This window comes from Phascolarctos cinereus, unplaced genomic scaffold, assembly GCF_003287225.1.
Source record: "Phascolarctos cinereus isolate Bilbo 61053 unplaced genomic scaffold, phaCin_HiC Scaffold_726;HRSCAF=1367, whole genome shotgun sequence".
NCBI lineage: Eukaryota > Metazoa > Chordata > Mammalia > Diprotodontia > Phascolarctidae > Phascolarctos > Phascolarctos cinereus.
This window is the reverse complement of record NW_027556098.1, coordinates 344,221,051-344,237,243: the sequence shown is the minus strand read 5'-3', so window position 1 is coordinate 344,237,243 and position 16,193 is coordinate 344,221,051. Positions and strand designations below refer to the sequence as shown.

The 16,193-nt window shown below is 36.2% G+C and overlaps 1 protein-coding gene and 1 non-coding gene across 2 annotated transcripts in view; one reads left to right on the top strand and one right to left on the bottom strand.

The window, feature by feature from the left end:
• Positions 1–16,193, top strand: part of FREM2 (FRAS1 related extracellular matrix 2) — a 210,895-nt gene that overhangs the window by 76,297 nt on the left and 118,405 nt on the right.
• On the bottom strand, positions 2,290–2,396 carry LOC144454727 (U6 spliceosomal RNA). The gene has a single exon (XR_013483229.1). It is a non-coding gene; the product is annotated as a U6 spliceosomal RNA (small nuclear RNA).

Genomic DNA, 16,193 nt, shown 5'->3' with positions numbered 1-16,193 from the left:
TGAAACCCTAATCTTTGTTTCTTTTGGAAGCTGATTCTGCCTTTGGCTGTGGGGAAGCTAAGAACACTAGAACACTAAGCTATAAACAAGAGGATGCACGTGTCTCTAAGTATGAGCCTAGTCCCAATGAAATAAATGGATAAGTCCTTTGCATGGGCTATGTTTTCTAGAATTTACTCTCTTTTTGGTGTACTTCCTAAAGTTACATATTTGCCCTGCAGTTTGATTTAGGAAATTGGTTTGTTGTGAGTTGAGATTATCATCACAGCTGCAAAATCCCTTAATTGTTAGTATCCAAGTGCTTATGATTATTTAGGGAATCATATTTAGTAATATATGTTAGAATACTTAATGTATAACATAATAGATAACTAAAAACTGCCCAGCCTATTGGCATTTTTATTTTAAGTATTATTTGTTGCCCTCTGGTATTTGGTGAATGATAGAGTGAAAAATACTTTCATTTTCTCCAGAGATAGATGACAAGGTATAGTGGAACTAGTGCTAAGTTTGGAATCGAAGGACTTTGCTTCATATCCTGACTCTGACACTTACCTGCATGACATTGGGTGTCTCTTAACCTCAATGGACCTCAGGTTCTTTATCTTTAAAATGAGAGGGTTGGACTAAGTGACTTCTAAGGCCTTTCCTTTCTAGCCGTCAGTCTGTGGTCCTGCATCTGTGCTCACCACACTTGTTTTCTCCTGGCAACTTCATAGAGAACCCTTAAGAATTGTTCTTTCTTGAATTTGGGCTGTTACCATCAAACACTACACTGTGGCTTCAGGGTGTTCCTTTGAGGTCACATCTGCACTCTGGTAGACTCTGTGTATAGGTAAAGTTTTTTATCATCAGTACTTTGTGGAACAGCTCATAGAACTTCAAGAATGAAAACTACTGCTGATTCACTTATTATGCACTATAACATAAATGCCAAATCATTTTTAACCGTAGTAGAGTATTTATTGAGTTTTATCTCATTATCTGTAAGATATCTTTTGATTCTCATTTCTGACTCCCTCTGATGAGTAACTGTGGAACTGACTAGATCGAAGAAATATTGATTCAAAATTATATTCAACATCAGGGACTTTTCCAATATTTTAAATGGAGATAGGCATCTTGAGGTAAGAATTAAAGGCAAGTTTAACATTTGAAAGCTTGGGATGTCAATTTGCAAGAAGACTTGGAAACTATAGGTCAAGGGTAAGTAATGTGGCCTCAACAGACAGGGATGCCCATGTATTTGACTCATTGCAGGCAAGCTCTGAAAAAAAATTCCCTTCACCCGTGAATTCTCTCCTATGATTATCTTCCCACAGTCCAAAAATCCTTCCTTGGTTTCATATTAACTGAATGAAGAAAAATGTAGCTTGTCTTGGCTGGAAGGTGAATTTTTGTTATACCAGTCCTCATTTTTTATGAACATTAAAAGAAGCCCACAGTCAGGGTAAAGGATAAAGTAACCCATTCCAAAGATCCCAGCCTTGTGAGATTAATCAAATAATGAGAAGTCAGACACACATCCAAGTACTGGCACAATCTTTCATTTGCCCTAAGGATATATGGTTGCTTCCCAAGACAGACATAGGACATTCAAAGAATAATAGTATTCATGCTTAAGGTACAGGTTGGATGAAATGACCTTCAAGGTCCCCTTCAAGGCCAACATTCTATGATTTTATGACTCATATGGTGCAAGAGATGCTTAACAGATTTAGCTCCTTCCTCCAGGCCCAGTGATGGACTAAAACCTGATAAAACTGGAACGGATTACCCCAAGAAGGAACCCTAAGCCAGGCCCTTACAAGGCAGCTCTTTGACAAAGTCACATTTGATAAGTTGCAAGAATCTTTAAGGAAAATGCTTCCTCTATTCCAAGCAAACTCAGCTGTCACTTCGGTTGAAATCTCATCGACCCTTTTTCATTTCCAAATGTCAACCCCACGCTGGTGAATCTACCTACCATACCATTATCTGAGTTGACTTGATTCTGTTTGTGGTACCTCTTTCCTATTTTGCCTGCTCCAAGGAGCTGTTTCCTGTCTAATTTTCCATATGTGCCTTTCTAATTCAGTCTTAAACCCAAGCTGCTCACATTTGTTATTTGACATATACTCAGGTAATCATGATCTACGCTAGCTTTGGATAATAATGATCATTTGTTCTCTGTCTGACTTACCTGATAAAACCATCTGACATCCAGATTTGCTGGCCTTGACTTCTGCTTGCCTGACCAAGTCATATCCCAGGCTTCTATTTCTTTCTTTCTTTTTTTTTTTGCTTTAAAAAAATATGGAACGCTTCACGAATTTGTGTGTCATCCTCGCGCAGGGGCCATGCTAATCTTCTCTGTATCGTTCCAATTTTAGTATATGTGCTGCTGAAGCGAGCACTCCATGCTTCTATTTCTAAATATTCAATCTCAACCCTCTGTCTAAACCATTCTAGGTCCACTTTCCTAGGGAAGTTCCTATCCCAGACCATGACATAGGCCTGAATCCTAGACCCAACATCTCCTGTGAAGCATAACTTTCACTTTGCAAATTTTGTATTTTGAGTAATTTGATTTGTAATTTGAGTAATTAATTTGTAATATGAGTAATACAAGCTCAAAGGTCCATCATGAAGCTAGTCATTTTTAGAGGATTTCTAAAAAATAAAAAAGATTATCCAGCTCAAATGCCCCCTACTCCATGAAGCATTTCCTGATTTACCCTCATCTTTGTAACTTCTATAACACTTATTCTGAATTTCTCTTATGTCCTTCCTTGTGCCATTTTGTTTTATAGTCAAGTATCATATCCCCAAATTTGCTTATTATAATAACTAATAATAATAATAATATCTCACATTTACTTTGCAAAGTGCTTTATTGTATTATATTATCTCATTTTATCTTCATGATCACCCTGGGAAGTAAGTCCTATTATTATCACAACAAGGGGTTGTAATCTCCATGTCAGTAAAAACCACATATTATTTAATTTCTCTAGAAGTTCCAAGAATACCTCTCTGCCTGTAGTACTTAAAAATTTCAAAGTATTTTGGTATACCTACTACTTTTATTGATGCAAAATGCAAGCCCTCTATACCATGGAAGCAGTTTTAAGAGTTGTTTTAGCCAAACACTCCATACTCTTATATTCTGCTGGGTTATGAACTCATCTGAATTTAGGAAGAGTAGTTCAGAAGCAACAGACCAGTTGTCCATCTTTCTTAATATTCTATACCCCAAGTTTGTCAGAACCTGCTAGAGCATATATTCCATTGGCATCATCTTCAATAGCCATGGGTCATTCCAATGTCACTATGAAGGCCAGAGCAAGGCTTGCCTGAAACACAATCTAAGGATTCAATAAAAATTTATTGATGTAGTTTAAGTTGAAATGAATTATTGGAGCATATCTCTACAAAACATTTCCCCAGAAGTTAAGAAAAAAGCCCAACATGGTAACAATAAAAACCTCAAGTTTAAACAGTGCTTTCCTCTTGAACCTGAGTGACAAATAGTGCAAACACAAATATAAAATGAGATAAAAGAGATGAAGCGGTTTGCTCAATTCACAGAAGCAGAGTAGGAATTTGAACTCAGGTCATCTGTCTTAGCAATCCAGTGTTCTTTCTGGTATACCAAGTTGCCCTGTGCAGAATAAAAAAAATAAAATAAAAAACACTGAAAAAAAGTTCTGAGTTTCAACTCTTTGAATAAATGAACTAATTTAACACTTCAATTAAATATACATAAGAAAGGTATAATCAATTAGGGGGAAATAGCTGTGATGTTTACTATTAAATCCTGTGATTCATCACCCCTTAGTTATTTGTAACTTTGATTTTTCTAAGGCTGTGGCACACTAAGATTCATTTGTTGTTGTTGTTCAGTCATTTCAGTCATGTCTGACCCTTTGAGGGGTTTTCTTGGCAAAGATGCCGGAGTCGTTTGACATTTCCTTCCCCAGCTCATTTTACAGATGAGGAAACTAAGGCAGACAGGGTTAAGTGATTTGCTTAAGGTCACACAACTAATAAGTGTCTGAAGATGGATTTGAACTCAGGAAGATGAGTCTTCCTGACTCCAAGCCTGGCACCTCTACCCATTGCACCAGCTTAGTTTCATGACAAGAAGAACAACAATGACAATGATGACGATGACGATGACAACAACAGCATTTAGTTCTTCCAAGGCTATGCCACAATAAGATCCATAGCCATACAGAATCACCAAGAGATGATTCGCATTAAAGAAATATTTTGTAGGAGGCAGCAGTGTGTCTGTCCAGTCAAGGCGCTGCTCATCCCAAAGTATGCTTACAGGAATTATCTACTCGTACTCCATTCTGGCCCCAGGTTATAGACCCCCTGAAGCACCATGCCTGGCACATAGGAAGCACTTATTAAATGTTTGTTGACTGACTCACTGACTTATGATAGAATAGGTCCATGATATATATACTGAAGGACTAGCTCAGATTGCTGCTTTTTTCAATTACATTTCTGGGAAATCTGGATTTCCCACACCCCTCTTTTGTATTTCCATCATGGTGGGTGAGACTGATTTCTTTCAGTTGTTGTAGGGGTTTTGAAGGAAATTTTACAGAACACTGTAATACAGAACAATTAGGACAATGTTATGTTTGAGGAGGAGCAGCTGGAAACTCTCACCATAATTTTATCATTAGAGAATCAGATTAGTTTTGTTTTGTTTCGTTTTTAACTTTGCTGAGAATATTTTCCATGATGTTGGCAGATACCTTGGATGAACATGTCTATTTTATTCCTCATTTGATATCAATACTCTGCAGAACATTTAGCAATTATTTCCATAGCTACATCTGCAACATATGTGTATAACTTTAATATACATAAATATAAAAATTATATATATAAATTATGCATCACATGTCATATATACTTGACATATATATATATATATATATATATACATATAAAATTTATGTGTACAATTTTTAGGTATACACAGAAGATACTTTGCAAAAGAGCCCTCAGAGCTGCATTTTTTCATTTGACCAAATTCAAATAAACAAAAAATAAAATATGATTGTTATGTTCTCTATACCTTTTAGTTAATCATATAATCATAAAGATATGACCTATTTTACCTGCTGGTTACCTTCTCACACTTTTGTTGGAGACTATTTTCATAAAGCTATGATAGCAATGACAAAGTGAATATATGGATAAGTAAATACCTGTCACTATTTTTTGTTCTGAAAGTTACGTCTATGATCTTCCCCATTATTTCTCAATCTTTTTAAAATTTTAAAATTCTTAAAAATTGCTGTTTGAATACTATTAAATTGTGTCATTTACCACACAGATTTCTCTCTTATATGTTTGGGTCTTCCATTTTCCTAAATGCCAATGCCTTTTTACATTTTATGTACTGAATTCAGTTGAACAATCATTTATCAAGTGCTTATGTGCCAGGCACTTTGCTAGGCACTGAGGATACAAAATCAAAAATGACATTCAATCAATCCTGCCCACAAGGAGCTTAAAGCCAATTAGGTAGAAGCAACATTTTGCAAGTAAATAAATACAAAATGTTTAATTTAATTTAATTTTAAAAGAAATACAAAGGAATTTTGGGGGACTAACAATATGGCATGATCAGGAAAGGCAGCATTTGAGCTAAGACTTTAATGGAGCTAGGGTTTCCCAGGAGGTGAAAAGGAAGAGGTAGAAGATTCTACACCTGAGATACAGCCTGTGTAAAGGTACAGATTTAATGTCATTCATGGAGAAGAGCCCAAAGATGAAAGCTCCACTATGGATGTTAATGAATATTTCGTTATAAGCACTCTGGGACATTATATCTTTTTCTTGTCCTCTTTTCAGTTTTAGTCTGAATGCCCATATGCTGGCTTGGCTTTAGCTAGAATTGACCTCCAATTCTCTACTTGTTCATTTTTCCCTCAATTGCTTTAATATAGTTTTGTGAAACAATATTGTTTATATTCTTCCATCCTTCTCTGTGATATTTTTGTAAAAGAGCTTTTGTTCCTTGAATCAAGCAAGGCTGATTATCCTTAACTGTAAATGTATCCTAGATAACACTTCTAGAATATTTCTACTTTTTCATTGTCATATCTTCTTCTATCAGTTGAACTCCTCTAAGAGAAATAGTTATATCCGGAGTCAATGTCTTTTCTTTTATCCATTTCTCATTTTTAGGGATCAATAGTTTATTTAAATAGGTCAAAATGGAGGTGCTATAATTATATCATTTATATCCTTTCTTCCAACTGGTTTGCTTTGGTCTTTAACCATTCTTAATTTGACTACACGTATACAGCTGATTCTGAAATGACAGCTACATTTATAAATATTTCCCCTCTATCAAGATATAGTCTATTTAATTTTTAAAGATGCTACTTGATGTTCATCTTATCCAGTGCCTTCTGACTCTCTTCTTGAAGAAAATATTAGTGACATGCAGATGAGAGGTTTCCCAATACAAAAGCCATTATCTAATCCTATTCATTTCTTGATCCTGAATCATATTTTCAGATACTCAGTTTTATTTATTGCTCTCCCATATGCTTACTTTTTTATTGGAGTCATTGATGATCAAGATACTTATTGACATAGTTTGGAGAATCTTGTCAAATTCTTCATAGAATTTATTTCTTCATCCTCTGTAATGAATGTTTGCCTATAAGCTGTCATGATGGTCTCTTTGTTGAAGCCAAATGATCGTGTGCCTCATGAGACTGTGATTTTTCTTGTCTAAGACAACACAATGGAACTAACCTGCTCGCTTCTTTATTTGCCTGTCAGAAGACAGCCTGTGCAATTTTATCAATAAGGCGATTTCATTAATAAAGGAGAGTTTTGTATGGATCCAAAGAACAAAGTAATAGTTATGTTTTATTCAGTGTAGTTAGTTTAGAGTTCATAGTTTATGTTGGCTTAAATTGGAGAGCTAGTTTGGCATTTCGCCGTTCATAACCAAATCAAAGGCAACAGAGTGTAGCAGAACAATAGCTTTTGCAGGCAGAGGACCTTGGTTGTTCTATTTAGTGCCTATAATAAAAGAAAACCATTTCACTTCTCTTGGCCTCAACTTCTTCATCTGCAAAAGGAAGATGTGCTATGATCTCTAAAGGTGCCTTCTGGCTCTCAATCTATAATCACATTATTCTATGAAATTTGCCCTATTTAAAAGGTGTCTCTAAGAAATAAACTTATAGCTTTAACCTTATGGTATATTTATAGAGACATATAAGATTTTATTCTTTTCATGGAAGAAAAATTGATTTTCTTGCCACACTTGAGTTTCCTTACTGTGTCTGAACTTTTTGTGTATAGAATTATGATACTAGGTTGCAATACATAAATAGCCTTTTTGTCCTCTTTTGTTTTCTGTAGCAAAATATCTAAACAAAGAGCTTTTATATAAGTCCAGGGCATTTAAATCACTAAAGTAGAATTGGGGGATGGAAGGTGGAGCTCTATTTCTAGCCCTGGCATAACTTTAAAGACATCAGAGCAATCACCAGAGTTTGTCCAATCAAATATTAAAGTTAAACACACAAGATTACGTTGCAAAATTAAACTGAAATAAATGAAAAGAAAATGCATAAAGCAAACATTTGTGGCATTTGTGCTAGTCTACTCAACCTATTTCATTTGTGCTATCGCTTAAGCAGGGACAGAGGTAGGGTTAGAATTCTGGACAATGAGTCACTTTCTAAGAGCAGTGTAATCTTTTGGACAGGAAAAACTGTAAGTGGTGTGTGTGTGTGTGTGTGTGTGTGTGTGTGTGTGTGTGTGTGTGTGTGTGTTGGGGTGAAGGGGAGTCACTATTTTAACAAGAGAAGTCAGTTTCAGGTGTGGGGGCTAGCCATCACAGTTATGGTGGCCAAGGGACCAGGTGTGATCCAATATATCTCTTTCTACTTTAAAGCCTAGAAATTTTAGACTTTCCAATCTTGATTTTGCTGTTGAAAACAAAGACCTCAGGTAAGATTATGTAACCAGCTTACGTGAAAGGAATAAAACCAAGTCAAACTAACCCTTGAGCATCTCTCCGGGAAGTTTGCATCCATTCACAAGTAAACACCCTTGATGGCTGGCTATCTATCCCTCTGTTAAATTTACAGTCACAATAGTAGCCAAAGAGATTAATCAAGGGAATATAACTAAAATAACAATTGTTTTGTTTTGTTTTGTTTTCTTTGACAGCTGACATAAAATAACTTGTAATGAAACCTGCAACCTCTTCTCCCCTCCCCACCCCGTCCTCGCCGCCTCTTTCTCTCTCTATTTCTGTGGTATTTCAAGTGGAGAGAAGCAATTAAAAAAAAAATACAATTCAAAACCTCCAACAGCCCCAAATATGACCCAGACAGTAATTCAGGTTAATTGCTATGGATTTTGTATATAGTAACGTGTGGGGCACTATTTTACAAATAGGGATCAGAAAACAACCTCACATCACAGGGAATTAACCAAATAAATGGTGCTAAACCGGTTACTCTGCGGTGGTGACTGAGAAGCCCAGCTTTCATTTCCAAGTGGAGTCTCCTTTTGGGGGGAAGTTGTCTGGCGCCACAAAAGGAATTAGGCTATGATTTGAGCAAAGACCCGAAGGCTATTAAGTTTATTTTAGAATGTGTTGCCAGAGATCTAATAAATTTGTTTGTAGCTGCAGGCGGCGCATGCATAAAATCTTGCTGAGCCAGGTGGTGAGTTGTATATGCATGAATGTTAGGTTGGCTTTTTTTCCCCCTGAAGTAGGTAAAGGGTGTGGATGTTTTTAATGAACTTAATTCAGTTCTAGATAAAATAGATATTATTTCAACAAATAGGTTCCTTACACTGTGTTCTTTCACTTCTATTTTTAAATGTATCTGCATCTACATATTTTTGGTGGGAATAAATTTGTGATAGAAAATACATGAATAATATTAATGAAGGAAACAAAAAGTAATGTATAAAATTGTGAATTTTTTTTTTAGTTTGTTTTTCCTCTGAAGTCTTAAGGACACTGTGGGGGGAGGCGGGAAGCTGCCAGTAAATATCCTGAGCAAGGACACAAGACAGGGTTACTACCACCTACATTCTCCTCTACAATAGGAATTCCAACAAATCTAAGACAGAAACAAATAACAATTTTTTGTGCACACACTTTCAGCATCAACCTTTCCGCTTTTCCAATTGAATGAACCATCAGACCTGGTTTTATTGAACTTGAGGATCTTTGTTCCAGTGGATGAAGGATTGGAATACAAGACTTGGTGGCATTAGATATATATTGTGATTGAAAAAAATTTAAATGTAATGATAATGATAACAATAATAATTATACTAGCTAGCATTTGTGTAACACTTCAAGGTATGTGGAGTGCTTTACAACTGTCATCTAGCTGAATCTTCATAACAACCCTGGGAGTGCTATTATCTTCATTTTACAGATGAGGAAACTGAGGGAGAAATTTAGGTGATTTATCCAATGTCACACTGCTACTTCGTATCAGAGGCTGAGATTTGGAATCAGATCTCCCTGAGTCCAACAACTACTATATATCCATTCATATACACATACATACACACATATACACAAAGACATTATATTATATATAAGTACTACCTACATATATGTACCACTTAGCTGCTATTTATTTATACATATAAAATAGCTATTAAAATATTTTTAGCTAAGTAGTTATATATCTGTGTGTATATATGTATATATAAGCCAGTATTTATTCAGCTTTTTAAGGTTTGCAAAGTGCTTTACAAGCATGCTATTTTATTCTGAGAACAAGCGTGATAGGTAGGTGGTTACCCCAATTTTACAGATTACAAAACTGAAGCAGAGAATGGCCTAGTGACTTGCCCAGAGTCACAGAGCTAGGAAGTGTCTGAGGCAGGATTTGAACTCAGGTCTTCCTGAATTCATGCGCAGTGCTCTCTATCCACTGAACTGCCTAAATGTCATCTAATCCAACCTCTTCATTTTATAGGTGAGAAAATCTTATATTTCCTCTGCCTGTAAGATACATGCTATTTCACCTGTTCAGAAGTAAACTCTTTTAGGGCAGGAACTATTCCATTTTATCTTTGTTTCCCAACTAGTTGGCACAATTCCTGGCAGATAACAGTCTCTAAATAAAGGATTGATTGATTGTCCTAGGTCATGAGCTGATTAGTGGCTGATCCCAGATTCTTTTCCCTGTACTACACTGCCTAGATCAAATGTATCATTTTTAGGATATTAAGAATTAAATCACTTCCCCAGAAAAAGAATATGTGCATAATAAAATATGTGCTATATTTAAGACAGTAAATAATAACTCATTTCTACAGTACTTCAGTTTGTAAAGTATGTTTCTCACAAAAATCTTGAAAGGTAGGTAACAAAAGTAGTACCGTTTTCATTTTGCAAACGATGAAAGTGAAATTTTGTGAGATGTTAAGTGATTTCCCCAGGATCACAGCTAGTAAGCATTTAAGGTGGGCTATGAACCCAGGTATCCTTATTCCCACTGTATCCTTCTGAAGTGTGTGTGTGTGTGTGTGTGTGTGTGTGTATACACGTATACACATATTTATTCAAAAATATATTTTGGCGTCTTTTTATTTCTGTCATGGTGCTTTGAAAGCCCTGCTACATGGAGTGACTGGATCTTATAGAATATGCATCATGAAATAATGCCTTTATAGACGCTGTGCTTTTGAAAATGCACCATTGACTTTATAAACCTTTAACCAAGTTGGCAACCATTTATTAAGGGCCTACTATGTGCCAGGCACTTTGCTGAGTACTAAGGATACAAAGAAAGGTAAAGGACATCTCCGCCCAGAAAATGCTCACAGTTTTGAGAGAAGAAAACATGCAAATGACTATATCTAAACAAGATACATACATGATAAATTGGGGATAATCAACAGAGAGGAGGCACAAGTATTTAGAGGGATCAGGAAGGGCTTCTTGAAGAAGGTGGGATTTTAATTGAGACTTTTCCAGGCAAGGAGAACAACCAGTATAGTTACAGGTTTGGGAGATAAAGGGTCTTACCTCAACAGACTATAGAATGAGGAGAGTATTCCATCAATGTTACTCTAATTCTGGGTATATATGTGTTTACTCTCCTTAGCATTTGTCTTTCTTCATCTCTGTATTTGTTTCAGCCTCTGTGGGTATGTGGTTTGGGTGGCAGGGGAAATACTCTTTACAGTCTAGTGACACAGAATGCATCTTCTTTAGGCCTTAGTAAATAGTTTTCATTAATTGCATGGCCAAGACATGTACGACCTCATGGCCAACCTGGTAAGAAGCTTCTCCATTTGGATTCAGTCAAAGGGCCACCCTGGAAGACCCAGAGAGCCACATATGGCTTTGAGGCGCAGGTTCCACACGCCTCCCTGTTCAGGATAATCATTAGACAGGCATTTCAAGCTCTTTCACTAGTACTGGTGTCTTTTCATCTTGTCATGAGCTGCCAGAACCTGGACTACACTAACGTGCCTTTGGAGAATTCCAAAATCACCTCCAAATAATTCGCAAGGCATCAGAATAGAACTTTAATAGAAGCCCCTTCTATTAACGGTAGTACCAAATCTAGTTTTTAGCTTTAACTTCATTCTGAACATTGGCAAGCACTGGATTTCCCATAACTTATTTTTTGCTCTATCAGAGGGAACCAGGAACTTGTGCTTTTTCAACTATTTGTTGGTGACTGAAGGTCTATTTTCCAGAAAGTCCCTGTTAGAAATTCAATGGGCACCCTGGAATTACCCCTAGATCGAGCACAAGGCAGAGTTGTCACACCAGTTTTGTGTTTAAGAAGCATGCCTCATCTTCTGAGGAATCAGATAAGGCTGTGTTTTTAGGGAGGGTTAATTGGAGGTTGTGATTCTTTGTTGTTCTGAAAAGGTATTGAGTTCCCATGGCCTATATGAAGAAGTCATTAGATGAGCTGGAAAAGTTCAAAAGAGGTCTTTTCATCAAAATTTCTGTGGCTTTTTAGTGATAGTGTTTGGGGACAAAGCATTTGGGAGTATGGTTTTCAGCTCTCGGGCACCTGTTGTGTGGATTTATGACATCAGTTAAGTACTTTAATTTGTTTCAAATGAGACTTGGTGAGTAGTTTATAACACATCACATTCTGTCCATTCTAGAAAGGCCTTCTATGGATCACATATCATTCAGGGTTAAATGTACGTTCTTGTTTCTGTCTTCTTAGACCAAACAGAGGGAGAATTTCTAAATGTTTACCAGCTGAAAAATTCGGCATATTGAGGATTTTAAATCTCTGCAGTACAGTGATGAACTTGCAGAGAGGAAGTTTCCAAGGTTCAGCTCCAGATTGACATTTACGAGCTGTGGAATCATGGCCATGTTATTTTCTTTTCTGGGCTTTGGTTTCTTCTTATCTAAAATGGGAATAACACCTATCTCACAATGTTGTTGTGAGGATCAAGTGAGATAATATAACCCACTTTCATCCCATAAAGCTCTATATAAACATTAGCTATTATTTATTAGCTGCTATGTTTTTAAAATGTGCCTAGGTATATATATATATATATATCATTCACATATGTTATATATACAATATGCATGTATGTATATATATACACAGAGTCTGATGATAAATTAGACATGTTGTCATAGTTAATATACCACATCACAAAGGAGTACAGCCATAGTAGATGAAAATAGAATTCCCAAAATATGCATGTCAAAACAATGTAGGGTTTGAGTAAGTAAGATTTTGTATAGATATCAGAGACAGTTTATATTTTGACTAGTATGGAATCAGAAAAAATGTAAAATTTCATTTCATGCAGAACTAAGTTCATACTCTGGAATTAAATAAAAGATTGATGATTTCATCAGTGTAGGTAGACCTAAACCAATTGATAGGTGCCTTGGTAGATGGTCTTTGTGAGTTATGTTGTGGAAAAAAAAATCATCAGTTGATGTCAGAGAACAGGTGATGAAAAATAGTTAATTTTCTGTGGCAGTGAGGTGGTGGACAATTAGGTCAGAATATTATATACAATATCAGATATGGTCTTTGTATTAGATGTTCAAAAAATCAGACTGTGTTATGAAAGGGTTCATTTGGGTGGGGTGTGGAAATGCCTGTGATTTAGTAACAAAAAGATCAGCTTTATCTTAAACTTTATATGTAATAAACACAGTAAGTCATAATGTCACATAATATACTTTATAATGTGACATGCAATACAATAATGTATAATATATAATAATATATTAAAATCATCACCAGGTAGCCAACTTTTTGGTGATGAATATTAGAGAAGTTAGTTAAGCTGTGATCAGGGAATAGGCTTGTACCAAAGCCTTTCTACCTTGTATATATTTTGTATTTGATTATATGTCTTCATGCTGTCTGCCCCCAAAGAATGTAAGTTCTGTCAGGGCAGAGACTGTTTCATCTTTGCCCTTGTATTCTCAATCCCAAGCACCGTGTCTAGCACACAGTAGTCAATTAATAAATACATGTTAATTGATTGCTTAGTAGAATTTATATGCTATCATCTATTAAAGATTCTGAGAACTACCGAGCACCTCTATGCTATGAAATGAGCATTAGAATAGGAATTTACTGGAAGTGTAGTTAAATGCCATCAATTCATCCTTCGTATAGCTTCGTTGTTCATAGTGGTTTGCATGTTGTCTACCCATCCTTCACCCCATTAGACTGTAAGTGCCTTTAAAGCCAGGAATGTTTTTTATCTTTTTATCTTTCTTTCTTACCTATTTTTAACATTTAGCACAGTGCTTGGTGTACAGCAGGCTCTTAATAAATGCTTACTGACTGATTATAAAAGTTTTAGATATGATATTTGTATTAACTTTTCACAGTTATTACCGATAGCCAATAATGGGACCTCAATGAGTTGCCTGAAGTTACCTTTTTTCTAGAGTGTGTCTTACAATGTCATACTTTAAAACCCAAGCAGGCTAGTAACCAGTGCTTGGTATTTTATTTCATTGACTCAAAATGCCCTTTCACTTACATAGTACAATTTCACTGATCTGATAGGCCCCCAGAACTTTCCATCTTCAAGAACAGGGCCAGGAATGTGGAACTATTTTGAAAAAAATTCTCACTAATTAAGAAAATAGCTATTATAAAAGCCCAGGCAGTATTTTTTCATTAGGAAAAGAGTTAAGAGAGTATTATCTGGATTTCTCTGGAAATGTTCAGATCTCCATGGGTTACTATGGACAATTTGCCAGCACCATTAAAGAAAGGTGATTGTGGGATACTACTAGTCATAAAAATACCAATAATATTGAGATGTACAGGTTAATAATAAGGAAAGACTCAGAAGAAAAAAATATTTGGTCCAGACTTGTGATTTTGTTGATGTAGAGAGCTGACCATCCAGAAACTCCCTCTACCATTACAGATAGATGACTTTTTGGCAATTTACAATCTCAGAAAACTGAGAGGTTAAGTGATTCATCAAGATTCAGAAGGTCACAGGGTCACACAGCCATTATGGGTCAGAGGTGGTTTTTGAATGTATGGTTTTATGAATGCTATAGCAAGCACTTAATAAATGTGTCTTCCTCTCTCATTTGGTGAGCTCATTTGCTGCCATGGGTGCAATTTTCATCTCCAAGCAGATGACATAAAAATCTACTGTGTCTAGTTTCAGTCTCAGAGTTCCAATCCTACATTATCACCTACCTGTTAGACATTTCAAACTGAATGTCTTATAGCTATCTCTAACCCTACTCACTATATCACAGTGGCATTTCTCAAAATAAATTCCAGCTAGAAAATTAAAGTTTGAGGGCCACTTAGATCAGGAGCAATCAATACTAGGCATGCCAACAGCCTTGAAGACATCACTGTGTTATTGCATAGCACATTAACTGATGCTCATAATCTCCCCGTTATCAATAAAAAAAAAAAAACTTAAATTATGTCGAATTATTCAGCATGTTTTGTTTACTAAGACAATAAAGAACAATATAATAGGAAGACATTTTGCAATGAGAGACAGACACTAGGTTTTAAACCTTTTTTTTTAATCTTTACTACCAATTCTTTTGTTTAATCTTCAGGTCACTTTGGGAGTTTCCTCTTCTCATATTTGTGTTACAGATACTCATCTAGGCTGTTAACTAAGGAGGGGGAAGGTCATTGATTTATGATCTGTGGAATATTTACATAACTGCTGGGATTATGATTGAAACCTGAACGAGAGAGAAGTGTCACGGGCAGCATAAGTACACAAATTAACTTAAAGAAATTTTGTTAAGAGTGTAATTGTCTGGGCTCGGTGAGTGTCTCCGATACACTCTGGGAGGTATAGTTCTTCAATGCATAAATCTGGTCTGTGTTATGTTAGCAGGTCAGGCAGAATGTGGGTATCCTCACCTTCACTTATCTAAATCTCAGCTGATTCCACGGTGCTCTGGGGCCACCACTCTCCCCTTTCCATCACCAAGTGAAACAGCCCCTTGGACCTACGCCCCAAACTATGTGGGAGTTGGAAAGTGGGAGGTGTGCTGTGATAGAAAAAAATTTTTTTTAAATTAGTATAAGGACACAGTACCAATATTTAGAAAGGCTAAGGGAAGTTATAACTAGAAATGAAAACAAAAAATAAGCACTTTCATTGAGATACTTCCTACCTGCCTTATTCCTAACTCTCTGGACTTCTTAATTATCCCTTCCCTACTGCTGGCTCATTCTGGAACTTATCTTAGTTTTTCTAATCCTGGAATAGCCTACCAGTACTGCCCAATATTCCTCCACAAGCCCTGCCCCCTTTTCTCATTGGCAAGTTTGTCCTGGAGCCTCATTTTGTGGAAGGACCCAGGCCAGCTTACCATCTTCTCTTTCTGACCCTGTTACTGCCTTTGTAGACTTCAAAACTATTCCCTTAAATTAGGCACTTTCTTCTTCCCTCTGTTCCTTCAGATCCTTTTTGTGTGTTGTCTTCCGCTGAAAGAATGGAAGCTCCTTGAGGGCAGAAAATTACTTTCTTTTTCCTCATATTTTTGTATCTACAGTGCTGAGCATAGTTTCTGACACACACTAAGTGCTTCATAAATGCTCATTTCCTTCCTTCCTATACCTAAATAAGTATCATTTCTCTCATTTTGCCCACAGTTACACAGCTAAGTGTTGAAGATAAGAAAATTACAAAGCATATTAGTGCCTTAC